The sequence below is a fragment of the Palaemon carinicauda genome, chromosome 3, assembly GCF_036898095.1.
Source record: "Palaemon carinicauda isolate YSFRI2023 chromosome 3, ASM3689809v2, whole genome shotgun sequence".
Classification (NCBI taxonomy): domain Eukaryota; kingdom Metazoa; phylum Arthropoda; class Malacostraca; order Decapoda; family Palaemonidae; genus Palaemon; species Palaemon carinicauda.
Window position 1 is genome coordinate 44,377,107 of NC_090727.1, and position 20,085 is coordinate 44,397,191.

General features: G+C 47.2%; 2 pseudogenes; both read left to right on the forward strand.

Annotated features, from left to right (window-relative positions):
- LOC137638259 (ATP-dependent DNA helicase DDX11-like) overlaps positions 1 to 20,085 on the forward strand; it is a 104,018-nt pseudogene that overhangs the window by 35,890 nt on the left and 48,043 nt on the right.
- LOC137638892 (5S ribosomal RNA) lies at positions 9,897 to 10,014 on the forward strand (annotated as a pseudogene).

The window sequence follows — 20,085 nt, forward strand, 5'->3', positions numbered from 1 at the left end:
ATATCTAGATATTCATTATTTGTTTTGAATATACACCAGGAAGGAAAGAGAACGGGCCGGGTAAATTTGGAACTGGTGTCAACAGCAACTATAATGGTGGCATGAAAAATCAGTTTACAAGAATGTATGCTGTCCATAGCTTCATGTCTGAAACTCTGATTGACAATTTGAACATATACAAGCTCATTCAGTATATTGAGAAAAGTAAAATTGCTCATAAGGTAAGGAAGAATATCATGTTATTAAAGGCTAAATACTTGATTCCTGTGGTTTTAGATATTAATTTAACATATATAAATTTTCCCTGTGAATTCATAATATCTAGCGCTTATTCAACCCAATTTATACTTGATTTTATAAATTATTTGTATGCTGTTTGTGGAGTGAGACTGTGTGCCTCATCACTTATCATAGTTGAGCTTTAATATAAAGTTGGTAACCCCCCCTCATTATGGTCGAGGAAATTGATTTCTAGTTCAGGGGGAATTACAGAGAATAGTTGTCTTTTGTGGAGTTAATAATGATATGACACTCCAATACTTCCCAGCCAAATTAGTGATGAACCTTTTTGGTTTTAACTTATTCAACTTCTCATTATTCCTTGTCGGTTTTAACTTATTCAACTTCTCATTATTCCTTGTCGGTTTTAACTTATTCAACTTCTCATTATTCCTTGTCGGTTTTAACTTATTCAACTTCTCATTATTCCTTGTCGGTTTTAACTTATTCAACTTTTCATTATTCCTTGTCGGTTTTAACTTATTCAACTTCTCATTATTCCTTGTCGGTTTTAACTTATTCAACTTCTCATTATTCCTTGTCGGTTTTAACTTATTCAACTTCTCATTATTCCTTGTCGGTTTTAACTTATTCAACTTCTCATTATTCCTTGTCGGTTTTAACTTATTCAACTTCTCATTATTCCTTGTCGGTTTTAACTTATTCAACTTCTCATTATTCCTTGTCGGTTTTAACTTATTCAACTTCTCATTATTCCTTGTCGGTTTTAACTTATTCAACTTCTCATTATTCCTTGTCGGTTTTAACTTATTCAACTTCTCATTATTCCTTGTCGGTTTTAACTTATTCAACTTCTCATTATTCCTTGTCGGTTTTAACTTATTCAACTTCTCATTATTCCTTGTCGGTTTTAACTTATTCAACTTCTCATTATTCCTTGTCGGTTTTAACTTATTCAACTTCTCCTTATTCCTTGTCGGTTTTAACTTATTCAACTTCTCATTATTCCTTGTCGGTTTTAACTTATTCAACTTCTCATTATTCCTTGTCAGTTTTAACTTATTCAACTTCTCATTATTCCTTGTCAGTTTTAACTTATTCAACTTCTCATTATTCCTTGTCAGTTTTAACTTATTCAACTTCTCATTATTCCTTGTCAGTTTTAACTTATTCAACTTCTCATTATTCCTTGTCTTCAGTAATTCAGACGTGTCTGCCTGGTTGTATGCACTAACCTAACTTCCATAGTCAGGTCTAGTGGTCATAATTACATAGAGGTCTTTCAGTAAGGTGCCGGAATGTTCACTGCGCCTTACAGAATCAAGATCCTCTATTAAAGTCTAAATTTTTTCAATTAATTGAATTCAGCATATAAACCCTTGTATTTTCTGTTGATGATGGATAATTTACACATCCCATATATTTTGGCTATCATTCATCAATGAATTGAAAAGTGCATGCAACAATTTCACCTCTTCCCTCACTTTATTTGACTTGCCTTTCATATCTTTTGCACTCCTGAAATGACCCATTGGCTGCCTGCTGAGTGGTAATTGCCTTGTTCCCATTTACTTTTCAGTAAAATTTATAGAATAATGCCTTAACCACATTTCTATGTTTTTGAGACGTCGATATTAGTTTTTGCAATAAAGCAATCGCATGAACAGATAAACAACGCTGGTAATGTCCTTTAGTTAATTCAGGTCACTTTGGTATTGGCTCCTGTATAAAAAAAGGTGTCATTATTTGTTTATTCATTGGTTTTAAACTCATATGATGACATTCTTTTCTATTGTTACTATTTCTTTAACTACTTCTTTATTGATTGATGGATAGCATATTAGGATGAAGTTTAGCAGGTAAGTGAAAGGAGAAAGTGAAGCACAAGTGAAAGGGGCAATGCCCCAATGGACTATCTCTTCTATAATTGATCATCACCTTCGAGATCTTTTGGAACTCTGGATATGGTCAGACTTGCCAAAATGGGCCTACTGGAACAGAAATAGCTGTCATTCATGCAACTATACATTACATAAGCTATACTGTACCAGTAAGAACAAAAGTAGTATGAAAACTCATATTTTAATGCTTTCATTTACAAATAGATTTCTTTAATTCCAGCTGCATTCCTTTAGCCAAAAGTTTGAAGGCTCTGTAAAGTCACATGAAATGAAGTCTACAACAGAAAGCAGTTCCACCTCTGCATTCTTATCTCGAATGACCTGGCAGAAGTCTGGGAAGGATAAACCAAAAGGTAATTTTATTTAAGGGTTGGTAGTCATCCACAGATATAAATGCAAGACTAAACCTTATCATTTGATTTCAAAGGTTTATATAGGTTGTTCCGTTAGGTAAATAAATGTATTACTGAGTACGCATGAGCAACTCACTAGGACATTACCTATCATTCTTAATTATGGGGTACAGCACTTGTTTTCTATTTTTTCCACATATGGTTTGTCTATTATGTAGTTCATTTTTGCCTGTTTATTTTTTATGCATACATTTTGACATTTTTTTTGTTGTAAGTGCAATACCATATAGTGTTGAAATGAAGAGGATTCCTTTACTAACAATATTCTGTATTTATATACTGTAGGTTTTCTTAATAGTACAACTGTCTTAAGAAAGTTTAGCTGTTTATTTTGGGGTGGTATTGTCTTTATTCACAGATGTTCTGTGTTAATTGTAGAGAGGTGCTATATCTATAGTTATTACTTCATTTACTCTAATGTTTTTCTTTTGTATTTAGTACATTAACTACTTGGAAAAGGGAATTTGCTCATACTTTATTAAATGACTTATATTTTAACTTAACGGTTTTTTTTCATGAGAAAGTGTTAAGAATTCTTGGTTCTTTTTTCAATCATTGAATTTGTTACCTCATGTTAAGGCTAAATTGTTGGTTGTTTTTAAGGCAAGCTGGTGGGTTTTTTATTTATGTAATTGCCTTAGATGACCGCGGAGGTAGCAGCAGTAGGGAAGTCAGCATTATGAAGCTTCATCTGTGGTGGAAATGTGGGAGGTTGGGCTGTGGCACCCTAGCAGTACCAGCTGAACTCGGTTGAGTCCCTGATTAGGCTGAAGGAACATAGAGAGTAGAGGTCCCCTTTTTGTTTTGTTTCATTGTTGGTGTCGGCTACCCCCCAAAATTGGGGGAAGTGCTTTGGTATATGGATGGATGGTAATTGTTTTGATGTTACATCTGAATTAAAGTTATACCCTTTATAAAGCTGGTTTTAGTGGGCTCATGGAATAACTTCCTTTAGTGGGAAGCCCTTAAGTTTCTTAAATTTTCAATCAAGAGGGAAGTGACAAACTCTGGAAAAGCTTAACATACAATATTTTTCAGAAAATATCATACCTGTAAGTAATGTGAATGAACGGGAGTCAGAACCTCCAGAAGAAGAAGCCGTAATGTGTCCTCCACTGATGCAAGTAACGGAACTTTTGCGTGCCCTTTTACACTCAAGTGAAGAGGGTCGTGTTGTTGTGTCAGTTGGGGCAACAAATAGAACGTCATCAGTCAAGTATTTGTTATTGAATCCAGCTTCTCAGTTCCACGATATTGTGAGAGAGTGCAGGTACTCTTTTTTGTTTTATTTTATAGTCAGTGAAACTGTATTGAAGTTGTATTCTTTTGTTATACTGTTGATTATGCCTGTACAGTTTAGTAATCTATGATCTTAAGCAAAATGATTAGTGGCAACTATTCAAATCCATTAATTTAGATAGTGCTTCTGGGATGTTTTCAGAAATGATGAATTAACCCTCAATGATAAATTACAGTCACAAGAGAAAATAACTGACCCCTTAAAAGTAAAACCGTAATTGCTATTCATACAAGCTATTGAGGAATGGGATTAGTAAAGATACTCTTGTAAAGCTATGGTTTATATCTGTGAAATTTGAAAGTAGTATCAAGGGTACTTTATTTACATTTCAATGCTGTTGTTAGAAATTTTTATAGTCTTAATGAATATTTTTTTCATCACTAAAGGGATTTTGTATGGAAAAATCAGCTTATTTTAAAGTTAGATTTATATTTTTTCATTTTACTCATGTTCCCAAACTAAAACTTACTTTGATTATTTTAGATTGAAAATCTTCTGCATTGCTTCTACATTCATTATCATTATAAAGAGCTTCACTAGTTTGGCATTGAAATTCAATAGTTAGCCTTTTTGCAGGATAAAAATATTCAAAGTACCAAGTGTGTTGCTGTGAAGAATAAAAGTAGTTTTTAACATCTTTTTATTTCCTATTTACAGATCTATAATCGTTGCAGGAGGAACAATGCATCCGATGAGTGAGTTTCGAAACCAGCTATATCTCTCAGCTGGAGCAGATCCTGAACGAGTTCGTGAGTTCTCATGTGGTTCCAGGAGATCAGATTATGCCCGTAGCCCTTTCAAATGGCCCCACAAATACAGTCTTAGATTTTACATATCAAAACAGAGGAAATCCAAAAGTGGTAAGTACTAGATATATTTGTTCCGTAACCGAAATACAAACCACGCTATTTACCTTGAGTATTACTTTCGGCGTAGCTGAAATGACGAGCCATTAGATTTTAACGAGGGTTTCCTACCCCGCGCTAGTTAGCAGGGGTAGGGGGAGGGGTAGCTTGCTACCCCTCCCTCCCTCATACACACACTTCACTTCACTGCACTTCACTTTTGGCTCGGACAATGGACAGACGTGCCTGTCTTTGTCCTCGCTTGGCAGCCATTATTTGTTTTGTCTTTACTTAATCACTTACTTTTCTTTTACTCAAAATATATGTAAACATTTTTTCGTGTTTATGTATATATTTGAGTATAGAAATCAGTAAGTTTCCTTTTCAGAGTTCGTGCTTGTGTGTGTAGTGTACGATATCTCCGTGTAGCCCTCGGCAGTTAGGCCACCATGGTGTAATTTCATGGGTCGCGATCGAGTTTGACTACGGTCTCCTTCTCCTGGAAGTACTCCCGTGACGATTGACTGCTCTACAGTTCATTTTAGAACACTCAGGAGGCTCGCCTCCTTGGGTGAGTAACTTTCCTTCTGAGGGAAGTTTTCCTGTCCAGGCTTGAGTTTTTCCCCTTTGGGGAGTTCTTCTCCTCTTGCCTTTATTTCGTGCGACTATGCTCTTGGTGCTGAGCGGTCGCACCTGCAGTTACGCTCAAGGGGCTGGGCAACTGCAGGAGCCCCTCTTCGGAGGATTGCTCTTTTTAGGTCACTGGCTGACCCGTCTCTTCTACGAAGTGTTTCTCTTTCGTTTGCGAGGGAGTGCACTCATAGAGACTCCTCTTCGGAGGACTCTTCTGCTGGTGTTGCTGTTGGCCGCCTTTGCCGTAAGGCTCACCGTCCGCTACGTCGTAAGGGCCTCCCGTCTCCCTATACGGGTGCTAAGAGGCGCCTTTTTGAATCTTTTCCGTATGCAGCCTGCAGCTCCTACCTCCTTAGATCTCTCCGGGGATCGATCTCCAACACCTTCCTGACCTTCCGCCCCTGGTGCAGCTGGACAGCAGTCTGACCTCGTCATCCGACGGGCAACGGTCCCTTCGGGGCAAAGGGTTGCCTCCCACGGGGGGGTCTTCCCTTGCGTGTCAGGGTTCCCCTGCACGCCCTTCTGCAGTGTTAGCGCACAGGCGCTCTCCTGCTCGTCAGCGTTCTCCTGATCGCTAGCGCTCTCCTGTTCGGCAGCGCTCTCCTGTTCGCCAGCGCTCTCCTGTTCGTCAGCGCTCTCCTGATGATCATCGCCCACTGCTGCTGTTCCTGTTGTGCGCCCTGCGCGCCATCGGTCTCCTGAGCGCTCTAGATCTCCTGGCCGTCAGAGCGCACCTGCGCTTCCAGTTCCTGATTCGCGCCCACGTTCGCCCGCGCGACCTAGAACTTCGGTTCAGGTCTTGGACAAGGACTCTTCTCCTCGCCCTCGCGATCCGGCTCGTCAGCCTGCTCCAGCGCAGCAACGCTCGCGGTCGCCTACGCGTGCTTCTAAGCTACTGTTCACACAGGATTCCACGCGTCGCCCTTATGCTCACCAGCGATCACCAGCTCGCCAGTGACCACAGACGCGTCAACGTTCGCCTGGTCGTCAGCGATCTCCTGCGCGTCAACGATCGCCATCGATCTTCCACGAGTTACAGATCCCCTGGAGACCATCAGTAGCGATCTAGCGTGCGCCTGCTGTGGACGATCTCCAGTAGCTGAGTCTTGCCGTAGATCTTCCTCCTGCTCGCCAGCGCTCACGTTTACTTCTGTCCTTCTGTGCGCCAGCTTTCTTCAATCGCCAGCGCATATCTGCGCGCCCTTTCCTGCCACGCACCAATGGGCGCCAACGTTTTTTCCTGACCATCCAGGATCGCCTGATTGACAGCTCGCATTAGCGCTCACCTTCCTGATGCACCTGCGCGCCTTCTGTTTAGCGCGATGCGCGCTAACCATCCCTAGTCTCTTACGCGTCAGCGATCTCCTACGCGCCCGCGCGATTCTTCGCCTGCGCGCTAGCGTTTTGTTAACGCACCACCGCTCGCCAACGCGCCGTCGCTTACCAACGTGCCATCGCTTGCCGACGCGCCATCGCTTGCCAACGCGCCTTCACTCGCCTACGGGCCATCGCTCGCCAAGACGCGCCATCGCTCGTCAACGCGCCATCGCTCGTCAACGCGCCATCGCCCGCCTACGCGCCATCGGTCTCCTGACCGCCTGCGCGACCACACGTTCACGTGCCCGCGCGACCGCACGCCCACGTGCCCGTGCGCCCGCGCACATGCGCTCCAATGTTCGCCCGCGCGCGAACCAACGGTATTCCATCGCGCGAATCAACGGTGTTCCGTCGCGCGAACCGACGGTGTTCCGTCGCGCGAACCGACGGTGTTCCGTCGCGCGAACCGACGGTGTTCCGTCGCGCGAACCGACGGTGTTCCGTCGCGCGAACCGACGGTGTTCCGTCGCGCGAACCGACGGTGTTCCGTCGCGCGAACCGACGGTGTTCCGTCGCGCGAACCGACGGTGTTCCGTCGCGCGAACCGACGGTGTTCCGTCGCGCGAACCGACGGTGTTCCGTCGCGCGAACCGACGGTGTTCCGTCGCGCGAACCGACGGTGTTCCGTCGCGCGAACCGACGGTGTACCGTCGCGCGAACCGACGGTGTTCCGTCGCGCGAACCGACGGTGTTCCGTCGCGCGAACCGACGGTGTTCCCTCGCGCGAACCGACGGTGTTCCGTCGCGCGAACCGACGGTGTTCCGTCGCGCGAACCGACGGTGTTCCGTCGCGCGAACCGACGGTGTTCCGTCGCGCGAACCGACGGTGTTCCGTCGCGCGAACCGACGGTGTTCCGTCGCGCGAACCGACGGTGTTCCGTCGCGCGAACCGACGGTGTTCCGTCGCGCGAACCGACGGTGTTCCGTCGCGCGAACCGACGGTGTTCCGTCGCGCGAACCGACGGTGTTCCGTCGCGCGAACCGACGGTGTTCCGTCGCGCGAACCGACGGTGTTCCGTCGCGCGAACCGACGGTGTTCCGTCGCGCGAACCGACGGTGTTCCGTCGCGCGAACCGACGGTGTTCCCTCGCGCGAACCGACGGTGTTCCCTCGCGCGAACCGACGGTGTTCCGTCGCGCGAACCGACGGTGTTCCGTCGCGCGAACCGACGGTGTTCCGTCGCGCGAACCGACGGTGTTCCGTCGCGCGAACCGACGGTGTTCCCTCGCGCGAACCGACGGTGTTCCCTCGCGCGAACCGACGGTGTTCCCTCGCGCGAACCGACGGTGTTCCGTCGCGCGAACCGACGGTGTTCCGTCGCGCGAACCGACGGTGTTCCCTCGCGCGAACCGACGGTGTTCCCTCGCGCGAACCGACGGTGTTCCCTCGCGCGAAGCGACGGTGTTCCATCGCGCGAACCTACGGTGTTCCATCGCGCGAGCGCCGGCTCGATTCCTGCAGTAGCCATTGCTTGCCTACGGGTCATCACTCGCCTGTGAACTTTCAGATTCCGACCACCAGCTCTCGCCCTTCCTACCACGCTCGCCCTCCTTCTGTGCTCCCTCGCGCACTTTCGTCTGCGCTCCTGTGTGCCCGCGCACGGGCGTTTCCACGTTCGGCCACGCGCGAACCATTGATTTATCATCGCGCGTGCGCCAGGGCGATTACGACTGCGATTCCCGTCGGGGTTTCGCAACACGGCCAGCCTGGGGAGTCTTCTGGAGCGTATTTCCAGAACACGGTCTTCACCCCGTAAACGCAGAGCATGGCACATGCAAGAGCAGGAAGAATCTTCAGGGAGGTCTGAGCAACATTCTTCTTTCCAGAATCTGGGTTAGCCCTTCCTCGTCATTCCCTGGAAGCGTCTTGCCAGGGAGCTTTCCGTTCGAGATTTCTCCGTCGGGCAAGGGGTGACTGATTTAGCCCTTCCTCTTCTCCATCTCGTGGAAGGGGCTTACCAGGTCCTTTCCCTCCTCGGTTGCGACCCGAGGTTTTGTACAAGGAAGCTCCAGGAAGATCATGGGTACTTTCCTCCTCTCGGGCTCAAGCACCTTGGCGTTCCGTCGCCAAGGTTCGAACTTGCGGGCAAACTCGATGTTGGAGCATCTAGACGCAGTGACCGAGGGCTTCCTCTCGGGTGTCTCATCCGTGGATGTCGACAAGCTCAGACACTCTTCCATTCTTGGGAAGAGCTTGTTTGAGCCCAAGGACAGAGATAGGGACAGCTGTTGTGTGGAGGAAGTCGACTTCCGTTTTCAATTCTCTAAGGCGCTTTCTTCCAGACCCTGCAGGCCTCCGACGCCTCTTCATTTAGCCTCGTCAGCCTAAGTTATCGGACCGGCTACGGCAGCTAAGACAAGGTGTACAATAGCAGTCCCCTCCTGTCAGGGACAGGTAGCACGGGAGGCTCTCCCGGGGAGGCATAATCCTAGAGGGAGCGGCAGAGTTCACAAACTCTAGGATTGGCAACCCCCCTTGCAGGTCTCACGCTGGGGGGATACCTAAGGTTACTCGTCCGGATAACAGCTTCCCGATGCCGATTCCTGCACGGTCTCCGTGATCAGCCAAGGATATCGCACCTCGCTCTTACCATCTCTCCGTCACTGTCAGCGAATCCAGTGTCACTGAGCCTCTAGGCCATGGGGTCGGTAAGAGGTTTGCCCGTTGGGCAGAAGGATCCATGCCTTAGGAGAAGGTCCTCCATAGGGTCAGAGACGGGAGTTCCGTCGTCGACCTCTCGGCTCTGATCAAGTTTGTCGAACAAACTTCATCCAGCGTGGAACAGCAGAGTCGATCAGACTGGTAACGAGGCTGCAGGACTCCTTAGGCCCGGGATTGGGAGGACGGGTACTTCCAGGTTTCATTCCATCCATCTTCCAGGAATCTCTTGGAATTCAGCCTAGTCTACAGGTGTTTCTGCTTAAGATGCGGTGTAGCGATCCCGCCGCGCCATCGCAGGTTTTTTTCCCCAGAGAACTCTCCCTGCTTTCATCATGGCCGCCCAGGAGCAGGTTTCCGCCTCCTTCGCTTTTTGGAGGTCTGGTCAACTCCGGTAGGCTCGGGTTCGACCTTCTTCGGCACCGGGACAAGCTTCCGGGTCTTTACCAAGAGTGTGGGATCATGGTAATTTGCTAGGAGCCTTCTCTACTTCTGCCTCAACATCTGGAGTATCTAGCCATGATATTGAGTCAACGGCCATACCACATTGAAAACACCGCTTCTCGTCCGTCCAGCGAAGTTAAGCAACATTGGGTCTGGTCAGTACTTGGGTGGGTGACCGCTTGGAACACCAGATGCTGTTGACTCCTTCTCCGAGCCTTCCCTGCAGTTGACTGTGACAAGGCTGAGGAGAGTCGCAGTACCTGTTCTCGGTCAAGCAGAGCTTTCAGCCCTACCTTGGAACATTTCCTGGGTCTCTTTTCCTCATTGACCCGTCTAAAGTCCCGAACGGTCGCCTCAGGATAAGTTCCCTGTGAGGTGGCCCAAGTTCCGGTGGTATCAAAGCAACGATTAACCGGACTTTCTGGCCCCATGGGACCAGCGGAATGTTTAGACCTGCAATGGGGGTTGACCTATGGAACCTCTTGATGGGAGTGGATATTCTTGTCCTTTCCCCACATTTTGATACTGTTCTTGGACTCATCAAAGAAAAGGGGGGGGGGGGGGGGGCATGTTCTGGTTCAGGCCTATGGTCAGGACCTGAAGGGTACCTCCCCATCATTCAGGCAGGCTTAGGGGCCGTAGTCTGGCCCCTCTACAGATCCTACAGTTCCTGCCGAGTCGCTTCGTGCGCGACGACTTCATGGTACTGGCGTATTCCAACCAGCAGGGCACGCATTTTCATACTGTCGCATCTTGCAGTAGAGATACCAAGATGATCCGAGGTCCTCTCAATACCACTATCGGCTTGCTCATTCCGGGCAGAGGAATGTTCTCTCCGACTGTCTGAGCAGAGCCTTGCAGATAGAGAGTACCTGGGGGTCTTTGGCCTATAGTAACCAGCAAGTGCTGGCCTGGGGGACCTGATCGCGACAGCCTGGAACTTCAAGCTTCCGCTGTTCTTCCCCCCAGTCTCAGACCCCAAGACTCTTTGGCAAGATGCTGTCCGGTGACGGTGGGACAACATCGACGCCTGCGTCTTCCCACCATTGTTGTCTGTTGAGAATGGGTCTCAACAAGACCAGGTTGTCTGTCATCCTTTCGATGGCCCTGAGAGCTCCGCTGTGACTCTACGCAGAACGGTTTCCGGACCCTCTGCTTCCCCTGACGGAACTCCCGGGAGAGCTTCTTCCACGACACAGGCTACTCAAACAACCACACTACAACATCTTTCACGAGCCGTTGCATCGCTTCGGCTTCACGCCTGGAGACACTACGCCGCCTCCTCAAGAAGAGACAACCCGCTACAGTCGCGTCACCTGCGATAGTCATCCGCAGGGGTCTACCAGGCGAAGTGGAGAGTCTTCTGTGGTTGGTGTCGTGGGAGAAATACCTCTTCCCTTGAGGCCTCTTCTCCAGCAATAACTCCGTTATTGCTTTTCGGCGGGAGGAAACTTTTCCGCTCTCGGCAGTGAAGCCTATCGCTCAGCCTTTCCCTGGCCTTCAGGCTGAAAGGAATAGACTTTTTCCTTCCCGCTGGACCTTTCTTCGCTCATACGAAGCTGCGAACGTCCCTGCCCCCAGTCGGAGTGAGACCTCCGCCATGGAGCATGGTTCGGACTCTTTAGTCCCTTAAGAGATCTTCTCAAAAACCATTACGTCAGGCCTCTGATCGTATTCCGTCTTGGGGGACGGTGCTCCTGCTCACTCTGGCCTCGGCCAGTGTGTAAGCAATCTTGATGGTCTCGTACGACTCCGCCCTTTCAAGAGAATAGGGGAAGGCAACATTCAGGTTCGCTCCTGAGTTGTTTTCTAGACTCAGAATCTTGGAGTCCCGGACCTTCGGTTCGACTCCTTCAAGATTTCGAGTCTCCGTTCTGTATCAGATGACCCAAACCTTCTCCTTCTTGCCAGTAAAGGAATCAAGGGGTTATCTTTGAGAACAGCGGCAGTTTGTCCTCACGTGCAGTCGGTTTGGGAGCACAGGGAGGACACAGGGGAGAGTTACCAGTATACCTCTTCAGCTCGGACTCAAGGACATTCATCTCGACCTGAATCCAGACCCTCCCCTGTCACGTCGCCCTACAGCACAATGTCGGATACATCGCAACGTCCCTCGCCTTTGAGTAGAACTACTCTGTGACGCAGGTGCTACAAGCTGGAGTCTGGAAGCGTCTAATGACCTTCGCAGCCCGCTTCCTGCAGGACGTGACCCACAGGAGTATCGATACGTTTCTATCGCTCTGTGGTGGCTACACAACAGCTGGTCTAACCTCAGGCTCCTTTTTGGACAGGTAGCAGAAGGTTGAGGGCATTGTTATCAGGTTTTAGTCTGCATGAACGAAAGAAGTATGTCTGGCCCTTACTTCCTTCTTCATCGTCCCCTCTACTGGGGAAGCAGCATCCTGGTCTCTGCATAGCTGACCTCAAACCTCTGCAGGTAAACCATTCTTCCTTGTGTTCCGAGTATTGAGTCAATACTGTCGCGTCCCCCATACCCTGACGAGGTGGTATTGGGAACGTCCTAACCCAGAGTTCCTTCTGGAACTCCAGGTCATCTGCTTAGGACGGGTCACACTTTCTTCCTTCACACACAAGCTTATGTAGGCCACACGTTTCCTTGCGGAGCAAGGAACTTGTGAGGTGCAGGGACTCCTTTTCTCGTGTGCGACTCACTCGGATTCTGAGTCCCCGGGTAAAGCCAAAGCCAGTATGGCTGGGGACTTTCCACCCTTCCTAAAGGGTAAGTCACCCAATGTAAATAGCGTGGTTTGTATTTCGGTTACGGAACAAATGACAAATTCGGAGATAATTTGTATTTTTCCTAACCATACAAACCTTAGCTATTTACACATATTTGCCCGCCAGCCCTGTCCCCCAAGTCAAGTCCTACCTCTAAGTGAAGTGAGACATTTCACCGGTGTGTGAGGGAGGGAGGGGTAGCAAGCTACCCCTCCCCCTACCCCTGCTAACTAGCGCGGGGTAGGAAACCCTCGTTAAAATCTAATGGCTCGTCATTTCAGCTACGCCGAAAGTAATACATACATCACATACATATACCAAGGCACTTCCCCCAATTTTGGGGGGTAGCCAACATCAACAAAGAAACAAAAACAAAAAGGGGGACCTCTACTCTCTACGTTCCTCCCAGCCTAACAAGGGACTCAACCGAGTTCAGCTGGTACTGCTAGTGTGTCACAGCCCACCCTCCCACATTATCCTCCACAGATGAAGCTTCATAATGCTGAATCCCCTACTGCTGCTACTTCCGCGGTCATCTAAGGCATTGGAGGCAGCAGCAGCGCCTACCGGAACTGCGTCACAATCGCTCGCCATTCATTCCTATTTCTAGCACGCTCTCTTGCCTCGCTCACATCTATCCTCCTATCACCCAGAGCTTCCTTCACTCCATCCATCCACCCAAACCTTGGCCTTCCTCTTGTACTTCTCCCATCAACTCTTGCATTCATCACCTTCTTTAGCAGACAGCCATTTTCCATTCTCTCAACATGGCCAAACCACCTCAACACATTCATATCCACTCTAGCTGCTAACTCATTTCTTACACCCGTTCTCACCCTCACCACTTCGTTCCTAACCCTATCTACTCGAGATACACCAGCCATACTCCTTAGACACTTCATCTCAAACACATTTAATTTCTGTCTCTCCGTCACTTTCATTCCCCACAATTCCGATCCATACATCACAATTGGTACAATCACTTTCTCATACAGAACTCTCTTTACATTCATGCCCAACGCTCTATTTTTTACTACTCCCTTAACTGCCCCCAGCACTTTGCAACCTTCATTCACTCCCTGACGTACATCTGCTTCCACTCCACCATTTGCTGCAACAACAGACCCCAAGTACTTAAACTGATCGACCTCCTCAAGTAACTCTCCATTCAACATGACATTCAACCCTGCACCACCTTCCCTTCTCGTACATCTCATAACCTTACTCTTACCCACATTAACTCTTAACTTCCTTCTCTCACGCACTCTTCCAAATTCTGTCACCAATTGTCCAAGCTTCTCTTCTGTGTCTGCAACCAGTACAGTATCATCCGCAAACAAAAACTGTTTTACCTCCCATTCATGGTCATTATCGTCTACCAGTTTTAATCCTCGTCCAAGCACTCGAGCATTCACCTCTCTCACCACTCCATCAACATACAAGTTAAACAACCACGGCGACATCACACATCCCTGTCTCAGCTCCACTCTCACTGGAAACCAATCACTCACTTCATTTCCTATCCTGACACATGCTTTACTACCTTTGTAGAAACTTTTCACTGCTTGCAACAACCTTCCACCAACTCCATATAACCTCATCACATTCCACATTGCTTCCCTATCAACTCTATCATACGCTTTCTCCAGATCCATAAACGCAACATACACCTCCTTACCTTTTGCTAAATATTTTTCGCATATCTGCCTAACTGTAAAAATCTGATTCATACAACCCCTACCTCTTCTAAAACCACCCTGTATTTCTAAGATTGCATTCTCTGTTTTATCCTTGATCCTATTAATCATTACTCTACCATACACTTTTCCAACTACGTTTAACAAACTAATACCTCTTGAATTACAACACTCATGCACATCTCCCTTACCCTTATATAGTGGTACAATACATGCACAAACCCAATCTACTGGTACCATTGACAACACAAAATACATATTAAACAATCTCACCAACCATTTAAGTACAGTCACACCCCCCTCCTTCAACATCTCAGCTCTCACACCATCCATACCAGATGCTTTTCCTACTCTCGTTTCATCTAGTGCTCTCCTCACTTCATCTATTGTAATCTCTCTCTCATTCTCATCTCCCATCACTGGCACCTCAACACCTGCAACAGCAATTATATCTGCCTCCCTATTATCCTCAACATTCAGTAAACTTTCAAAATATTCCGCCCATCTTTTCCTTGCCTCCTCTCCTTTTAACAACCTTCCATTTCCATCTTTCACTGTCTCTTCAATTCTTGAGCCAGCCTTCCTTACTCTCTTCACTTCTTTCCAAATCTTCTTCTTATTCTCTTCAAATGAATGACCCAGTCCCTGACCCCACCTCAGGTCAGCTGCCCTCTTTGCCTCACGTACCTTGCGCTTTACTTCCACATTTTTTTTCTTTATATTTTTCATACTTCTCTATACTATTACTCTGCAGCCATTCTTCAAAAGCCCTCTTTTTTTCTTTCACTTTTACCTTCACACCTTCATTCCACCATTCACTGCCCTTCCTCATGCTGCCTCCAACAACCTTCTTTCCACACACATCACTTGCAATCCCAACAAAATTTTCTTTTACTAACTTCCACTCCTCTAAATTGCCAGTTTCTCTTACTTTCACTTCGTCATATATCATTTTCAACCTTTCCTGATATTTACTTTTTATCCCCGGTTTTATTAGCTCTTCAACCCTCACTACCTCCCTTTTACATCCACCTACTCTATTCCCCCATTCTTTTGCTACAACTAATTTTCCTTCCACCAAAAAATGATCAGACATACCGTTAGCTATACCCCTAAACACGTGCACGTCTTTCAATCTTCCAAACATTCTTTTAGTTATCAACACACAATCCATTAATGCCCTTTCTACTACTCTTCCATTTGCCACTTTTACCCATGTATACTTATTTTTATCTTTCTTTTTGAAAAAGATATTACTTATCACCATCTCTTGCTCAACACACATATCTACCAGTCTCTCACCACTCTCATTTTCACCTGGTACACCATAGTTCCCAATGACACCTTCTACCTCTCCAGCGCCCACTCTAGCATTTAAGTCACCCATGACAACTACATAATTCCTTCTACCCAGTCCTTCTACACACCTAGTTAATTCATTCCAGAACTCATTCCGCTCTTCTTCACTTTTCTCACTACCTGGCCCATACGCACTGACAAACGCCCAACATTCCCTACCCAACCTAACCCTTACCCACATTAACCTAGATGATATCTCCTTCCATTCCACTACTTTACCTGTCATCCATTCACTCAGAAATAAAGCCACACCCTCTCTCGCTCTTCCCCTTTCAATCCCAGACACTCTACCAGACATTTCACCAAACATCACTTCACCCTTTCCTTTTATCTTCGTCTCACACAAGGCCAATACATCCATCCTTCTATTCCTAAACATACTTCCAATTTCACATCTTTTACTCTCTATCGTACTACATCCACGCACATTCAAACACCCCAAAACTAGAGTGGGGGGAGCAGTCACTCTCCCCCCAGCTCCATCTCTTTGTCGATGTCTCACAGGATGTAGATACAGGAGATGAGGTTCCTAGCCCCCTCGTCCCGACCCTTTTAGTCGCCTCTTAGGACATGCAGGGATAACGTTGGCGCTATTCTTGTTTTTATGTCCCCGCGGCCACAGGGGCCAAAAAAGTAATACCCCATGTAAATAGCTAAGGTTTGTATGGTTAGGAAAAATACAAATAATCTCCGAATTTCTCATATTAGTACACTATTTTTGGGCTCAAGCCATGTTGTCCTGATGGAAGTTCCTTAAGGTAGCTTCCTAAGGGATATACAGTATGTACTACAGTGATATTCCCAGAGAATTTTACCTTTAGGTATCCAGAATTCTAACTCCTGGCGCGAATATCCTTAAATTTTCAATATCAAACTTACCCGATGATCATATAGCTGCATCCCTGCTGCCCGACAGAAAAAACCTACGGGCGAAATACGCCAGCGATCGCTATACAGGTGGGGGTGTACATCAACAGCGCCATCTGTCAAGTAGGTACTCAAGTACTCGATGTCAACAAAGAACCAATTTTCCCTCTGTCGTGCCACTGGCAAGACCTACTAAATACGCCGTCCTAACTGGATTTGTTTTCACAACGATTTGGTGAAGTACACTATTCCAGTTTTGAGCTTTCGCTATACAGGGGTTTTATCTTCATTTCAAAACTTGAACTCGTTTTGGATAGATTTAATTATGGTGACGAAGAGAGTATGGACTCTCTTTCACTTTTAAATGGCCGACCCTTCCCTTAGACGGAAGTGTTGGTGACGAAGAGAGTATGGACTCTCTTTCACTTTTAAATGGCCGACCCTTCCCTTAGACGGAAGTGTGTTTAGGTTTTTGGTAATTTTGCTTAACAAGTTATAGATCTATTTATTTTATATCTCTCCGCCTTTATAGGCCTCTTCGATTAACTTTCCATTTATTATAAACTTATAAAAATTAATTTTTATGTTTGTTTATATGCGACCTTTCCTAATAGTAGGCGGTCCTTACTTGGAACCGAAGTTAATGAACATTGAGCCCGTCATATCGTATTTACCTTTTAAGATTTTAATACTTTTTTAATTTTAATGTTTTATGAAAGAATTTCTTTGATAGTCTCGTACTGTTTTCAAAGATGAACTAACGTTTAGTTTAGTCTCCGCAGTTGTTGACGTTCAGAACGTTCAACATGCGCTCTATCGTTACGATAGAGAGAGAGTATTTCACGGTTTCACGTTGCAGTAAGAGTAAACCGATTCTAGCGTTTCGTTCATTCTTTCTTAGCTTAAATGGTTTAAATTCTAAATAAAGGAACTTTTTATTTGGGAAACCTTTCAGTTTTTTCCTTTAGCAAATAATATGTTTTAACGATATATAATTGGGCTCTTCTCTCAGGTTCTAAGTCTAGAGAGAAGAGAGAGAGAGATAGAGACGGAGGGAGAGAGAGGAGAATAAACGTTTCGTTCAAGCGGGTAACGTTGTTCTCGTTTTTTACTCTTCTCCCTAGTCGCTGTAGGGGAAGAAGGTAAAACGTTTCTAGAGTTTTATTCTTGTTCCCAGGCTTTATGCGGTGAGAGATTTTAAACGTAGTTTATTTGATCTAGTGTTTAGTCTCTTTTCCAGCCACTGAATTCTTTATCTTTAATTATGTTTTTCTGTTGCATTGTAATACTGTTTTCGCAATTACTACCTTTTAATGAAGGATAGGATTGCGTGTTTCAGGTAGAAATCAGTTAAAGTTTCGATTTCAGTGAAATAAGTGCAAACAGAAAATCAAAAGTGATAAAGTGATATGCGCAAAGTGTTACAGTGTTGCGTTCGAGGGTTCGTCTGTTCGTGCCAGTTGTTCACCTAGTCCGGGACCTCTTACAAGCTCCCAAGCCCAGGGGAGAAGTAATGTCGAACGACTTATGGGTTCCACAGGCCTTGATCGACGAACAGACGTTTCCCTCCGTGGTTTCGGGTGTATCTACACACGTTGCCGACGTGATCGCCCCACCCACACAAAGACGAGAGAGCCCATTTATTCCTCGTCTGCGGAAGAGGTTTCTCGTAGAAACCATGGACCAAATCTTGCAGCTTTTTAAGTGCAAGTCGGTCCCTTCCGCGCAAGTCCAACGGCCTAGGTGTAGCCACTGGGTCAGTTCGGACTCGCTGCAGTCATCCGACGACTGCACACCTCCCAAGAGAGGCAAGGTGGTACCGCAACAGGCAGTAACTCCGTCTGTTGCCGCACCAGCTGTTTTAGACCCTCAGTTACAACGGACAGTAGCTCCGTTTGTTGCCGTTTTTTGTAGACCCTAGTGGTCTTTACTGCAGTCTATGCAGACTCAGTTAGCTGCGGTTATGCAGGAGTTTCGTGCGGAGAAGGTTTACTGCTCTCGTTAGCCTACAACCTGCCACGGTTGTGCGCCCAGCTCACGCTGAGGCTGCCTGCTCCCACACTCCGGCTGCGGAGAGCTCCACCTCCGATGCGCGATCGACCCTGCCAGACGCATGTTAACGTTAGCCGACGTGCGGCTCCCTCCGTTAACATGCGTGAGCTACCGCATCAGCAGTGGGAAGGTGGAGTCAAGCTGCCGTGTTTTGACGCGATGCGTTAGTTTCCGCAACCCACGGCAGTCCCCACCACGCACCACCACTCCGCTTTGGTTGTTGCCTGCTCCCACACTCCGACTGCGGAGAAGGTTGACGATGCACCCGTTGGCCTACAGCCTGCCACGGTTGTGCGCCCAGCATGGCTGCCTGCTCCCACACTCTTGTTGTGAGAGCTCCTCCACCCATGCGCAGTCGACCCTGCCAGACGCATGCTGACTCCCACAGACACACGGAGCTCTCCGTTGCCGTGCGTGAGCTACCACAAGCTGCCGTGTTTTGACACGGTGTGTCAGCCTCCGCAACCCACTGTGGTTACCGCCTCTCGCCCGCAGCAGACTAGTCAGTCAGGAGTTGAGGCTTCCCCACACAGCTTTGGTTGTTGCCAGCTCACAGACTGTCAAGCAGTTACATGAATTTGCCTTCTGGTCTGCTACTAATGCACCAGGGCTGTATGTCCTCACGCACCTGTTGTGGTTGACAGTTCAGTTTTTTGACAGTTCACAGACTGTCAGGCAGTTACATAACGTTGCCTTCTGGTCTGCTGCTAATGCACCAGTGCTGTATGTCCTCACGCACCTGTTGTGGTTGACAGTTCAGTTTTTGACAGTTCACAGACTGTCAAGCAGTTACATAACGTTGCCTTCTGGTCTGCTGCTTATGCACCAGTGAAACCCTCACTGAGATAACCTAGCTTTTCTCGGACATGATTCCTGTAGATGAGAAAGTGCTGTTCTCCCTCCTTCTGATATTCCCTTGAGGACTCTGTCATTTGGAGAGGAGCCTTAAGCTGCTTAGCCTCCTATGGACTTTAATTAAAGCATAACATGCTTCCAGGGATGGTAAATGGTTCCGCTTCAGTCGCTAACCCCGTCTGTTGCCACACCTGCTCCCATAGACCCTAATGGGCTTTGTTGCAAGACATGCAGTCCAAGCTTAGTCCTTGATAGAGAATTTTTTACGGAGAAGAACCTTCTAGCCAACAACCTTCCTACCGGTTGGTTGTACGCCCTGTTGACGCTGAGGTATCCTACTCACGTCCGCCAGTTGAGATGGTTCCTCCACCGGTGCGACCCAGTGTGGGTTGCCAGTCGCACGTTGACGTTAAGCGACTCTCGGAGGTGGTTGTGGACGTTCAGTGGGTCACTAGGAAGACGTTCAACAACCAGCAGAGGTGACTTTTTGTGACGCAGTGCGGCAACCTCAGCAACCCGGTAGGGGGTTGTCTGCACAACCCAGACAGTCTAGACAGTTTCGGGTTGTCGCTGTACTTCCTCGCGTCCCCATGGTTGACAGTTCACAGACTGTGCAGCAGTACCATGATCTTGTGTCCGGCTCCGTCACGCATCCACCAGTGCGACCGGATTCAGCGAGTCAGACGTTGCCCACTCCGTTGCCGT